Raw genomic sequence first — 5,080 nt, 5'->3', positions numbered from 1 at the left:
GGAAATGAGCTTAAATGGGGAATTTCCTGAACATACTCCCTATTGTTACAAAGCCACGTTCGCTTCCTCACCTACAATTATGCCAAGCAGTCACTACACAGTCTCTAGGGACATGCTATTAGTGATTCCTTTCAAACTACCAACTTCTTTTTTTTCTTTTTCCTGTGGTACGTGGGCCTCTCACTGCTGTGGCCCCTCCCGTTGTGGAGCACAGGCTCTGGACGCACAGGCCCAGCGGCCATGGCTCACGGGCCCAGCCGCTCCGCGGCACGTGGGATCCTCCTGGACTGGGGCACGAACCCGCATCCCCTGCATCGGCAGGCGGACGCTCAACCACTGCGCCACCAGGGAAGCCCCCAACTTCTTAATAGACATTTATACTAAATGCAAAAGAGTCGATGGCTTTTCCACCAGAAGTGGAATTGGCTACCCAACTGGAAAAGAAGACAGGGTAATCTCCAAGAAGCCCCTAAATGGATTGGCACCTGACTCTGCATTGTACATTTCCTTACTTTACTTCTCAGCACTGACAGGGCCTTTATTTCAGAATATCAATTTGATGAGTATTAAGTCATACCTCTGAGAATTTGATCCAAGGAAAATTTGTTCCTTGGACAAGAAAGACTAGTTTGGGGTCTGGAGTCATGTGGTTGACCTAACTCGATAAGTATAGTTAGTAACAGCAATGAGTTATGACTCTTAAATTCTGTTGAATGGCCAGAGTGCTGACCAGAAACAAGTGTGCTCTGGCCCATCTCACAAACAACTTGAAAATTTCCTTCAAAAATTTTAAATGTAGACACTTAGTAGCTAAGTCATCAAGGCACAGTTACTATTAAATAGACTCCTCGGTGACTTTCACAGACTTTTACATATTATTATAACTAACAGTGGATCCAAGCCAGCAGACTATGCCATATATGATTGACAGTCTCCACACTGCTAAAAACTTGTTTCATAAATACAGTAGAACTCATTTGCAGTTTTGACCCAGATGTTGGGCTAGAACTCTGCCCCAAATAAATCTGTTTTCTAATCTGCTACTACATAGAGGGATTTGAGTTCACTTGTCAATTTAGACCTGCTTATATGTGACCTGCTAATCTATTTCACTTCTCCATGCCTTAAGCATTAATGTACCAACCAACTCTAAAATACCTGCTCTTAACTTGACAAAAAAGTACCCCAAGCTAGGACATCATTATGCGAATGCTTAGATAGTTATAATTCTTGGTGGATGATAATGATCTGTCTTCTCTGTTTGAGAGATACGAGATAAAATGGGCCTATCCAAGTGATGGATTTAATGTGGGAATAGGTGAGAGAGAGGAATCTAAGGTGGCTCTCAGTGTCTGGATTGGGTAATAAATGGTTATATTAGTGAAGACAGAAAATAAAGGAGGATTACTGGTGTGTAGGAGAAGATAATGAACTCACATTTTAGCATACTGAGTTCCAGGATGTGAGACATCCAGGGCAATTCACCCAGCAAACAATTGGAATCAGAGGTCTGAAGCATAACCTAAAGCTGGTGGCATTGTAAAATGGAATAGACACTCTGGAAAATAGTTTGGCAGCTTCTTAAACTAAACATGTACTCACCATATAACCCAGGAATTGAAGTCTTGAGCACTTATTTATTCACTGAACGTTTTTTATTCATAAAAAACTGGAAGAAATCCAAATGTCCTTTAGTGGGTGAATAGTTAAGCACATATGGTATATCCATTCAGTATATACCATGGAATATTTACTCAACCTTACTTTAAAAAAGGAATGAAATTTTGCCATTTGCAACAACATGGATGGACTTGGAGGGCATTACACTTAGTGAAATAAGTCAGACAGAGAAAGACAAATGCTATATGTTATTACTTACATGTGGAATCTAAAAAATAAAACAATTGAATGGATATAACAAAACAGAAACAGATACAGTGTACCTGTACACAGGTACAGTGGGGAGAGGGAAGGAGGAGGGGAAGATAGGGGTAAGAAATTAAGAGGTACAACCTACTATGTATAAAATAAATAAGTTACAAGGATATATTGTACAGCACAGGGAATATAGCCAATATTATTTAATAACTTTAAATGGAGTTTAAAGTTCTTTCACAGATGAAGAAACTGAGTCACCAAAAGGTTAGGTAATTTGCCCAAGATCACACAACCAGTAACTGGTAGAGTTGGGTTTCTCAGGAGCCAGGAAAAACTGGACTCAGCCCCTCTCGCTGTCTACCAGCTGTGTGACTCAGAGAGTCCTCAGTTTGCTCATTTGTAACATGGGGACAATAATCCCACTGTGAGCACTAATGACAGACTGGCAACAAAAGCTATGAGTGCTGTACCAGTGTGCCCAGGACTGCTGCTCCTAAAACCCCTCTTGATGATATATGTGTGGGCTGTCCCCCATACCCCCTCAGAATGCAGTGGAAATGTCTTTTGGCCCCTTTTCTGTACTGTGGATGCTTGGGTGCCCATTCTCATCCCCATCTCCTAGAGCCAACAGCAAAAACCATTTATCGAGTGCCCACTTATGTGCCAGGCACTGTGCTGAGTCCTTTACTCACATTATCTCAACTTGGTCCTCACAACAGCTCTATGGGGTCTTGTCTGACTATAGACCTGGTACCAAGGTTGAGCCCCTTTGGGTTCCTTGGCTCTCAGCAGAACCTTGTGTCTTTCCACATGTGGAGTAACAGACCCAGCAAAAGGAAATGAACTGCCCAAGGACACCTAGCAGGTAATGGCAGAACCAGAATTCTGCAGATCTTCCGACTCGGTCTGCTGACTTTTCCACAGCACTAGCTTGTGGTTATCCTTCCTTGGCTCACAAAACTTGCCAAGGATGAGCAGAGGGAAGTGGTGCCTGAGAGGCTGCCTTCTCCATCTTCCTCTCCAGTGCCTGGAACCTCCCCCTCCCCAGCCCACCCCATTCCACTCCCACTCTCCTCCCAAATGTGAATAAAAGGAAGTCACAAAGTGTCAAAAAAAACTATAAAAATATTGAATCACTATGTTGTATACCTGAAACTAATATAATATGTAAATCAACTGTACTTCAATTTTTTTAAAAAAAGAAATGAATTGTAGTTATGAACTATAACTTGATTAATACACGTAAGAACATGGATGATCTTAAGGTCATTCTCAAAATGGTACGTGTTGTATGATTTCATTTATATAACATTTTCAAATAACAAAATCATGGAAATAGAGAACAGATTGGTGGTTACCTGTGATTCAGGATGGGGAGTGGGAAAAGTGTGGGTGTAACTATAAAGCGGTAGCAAAAGAGAGCCTTGTGGTTGAAGAGTTCTGTATCTTGGTTGAGGTGGTACTTCTATGAATCTACACTAGAACAAAATTACATAGAACTACTCACACACACATGCATGTAAAACTGGTGAAATCTGAATAAGCTCTGTGTATTATACCAATGTCAACATCCTAGTTTTGATATTGGACTATAATTATACAAAATCAGTTGATTTTAAGTAAAGGAGATTACTTTCAATGATGTAAATGAACCTCATCCGGTAAGTTGAAGGTCTAACTTAAGAGGAAAAACTGTGGTTTCCCAGAGAGGAAGAAGTTCTGCCTCAAGAGCAGCATCAAATCCTGCCTGAGTTTCCAGCCCACTGGGCTGCCCTACAGATTTCAGACTTGCCAGCCCCCATGCACACATGAGCCAATTCCTTAACATAAATCTCTTTGTACATGCTGGTACAGTGAGGATTATAACAGCTTCATTTGTAATAGCCACAAACTGGAAACAACCCAAATGTCCACCAATAAGTGAATGCATAAACAAATTGTGGTTATCCATAAAATGAAATGCTACTCAGTAATAAAAAGAATTAAATTATTGATACACATGGCAAGGATGGATCTCAAAACAATAACAAAGGTAAATGAGAAAGAATGCATACTGTATGATGCCATGAATATGAAACTCTAGAAAATGGAAACTAATCGATAGTGACAAAAAGCAAAACAGTTGTTGTCTAGGTGGGGATAGGAGTGAGGTTTGCAGAATTTGTGAGGAGGGAAGATGGATTAAAAAGGGGGCACAAGAAACTTTGGGGGTGATGGATGTGCTCATGATCTTGTTTGTGATGAGGTTTCGTGGCTGTACACATGTGAAAACTTACCAAATTGCAGACTTTAAATTAAAATATTCAGTTTGTCATATATCTGTTCTTCTGTAAAGTTGTTGGAAGGAAAGAAAGAAGGAAGGAAAGAAGGAAGGGAGGGAGGAAGGGAGGAAATTCCTAATCTTAAGAATTTTAGAGTCTTGATTTAGAATTGATGAAGGGCGTTGAGACTTGGTACGTATAAAGTATATAGGGAGAAGAGTCCACAAAGGCACCAGAAGTCCAGCACATTTACTCTTTTAAGGAAAGGACTTATGGACCATCTCCTCCCTAATGTGTTGCATCACCACCGTTGGTGGCTATCCTCCTCTGAATACTTTTTTCTAAGCCACTTGCCTAATCTAAGCCTTCCCCTTACTACTACTTACTACTACTACATGAGAGACTCCCAGCTAGTTTCTTTCTTCTTTTTTTTTTTTTTTTTGCGGTATGCGGGCCTCTCACTGTTGTGGCCTCTGCTGTTGCGGAGCACAGGCTCTGGACGCGCAGGCTCAGTAGTTGTGGCTCACGGGCCCAGCCGCTCTGCGGCATGTGGGATCTTCCCGGACCGGGGCACAAACCCGTGTCACCTGCATCGGCAGGTGGACTCTCAACCACTGCACCACCAGGGAAGCCCAATCAGATAGTTTCTTTACCTCCAGTTCCTCCTCCTTCCAATACACCCTGCATTCCATGACAAGATAAATTTACCTTAAATTGAATTTGCAGTATATTACTTGTACAGTTAAAGATGTTTAACGTTTTCCCACTATCTGTGGGTAAAAGGCTCTGACCCCTTAGCCTGGGCATCAGAGCTCTCCCTAAGCAGATCTCAAGCTGATTTCATGGCCCTCATTCCACCGCAGTACTTGTCCACTCACTGGTCCTGTGCCTCTTGCTTAAGTTTGCTCTGCCACTGACTGTTCTAGAGTAGTGTCCTTTCT

The sequence above is a fragment of the Mesoplodon densirostris genome, chromosome 2 (genome assembly GCF_025265405.1).
Source record: "Mesoplodon densirostris isolate mMesDen1 chromosome 2, mMesDen1 primary haplotype, whole genome shotgun sequence".
Classification (NCBI taxonomy): Eukaryota; Metazoa; Chordata; class Mammalia; order Artiodactyla; family Ziphiidae; genus Mesoplodon; species Mesoplodon densirostris.
Note: the sequence above shows the minus strand (reverse complement) of the source record.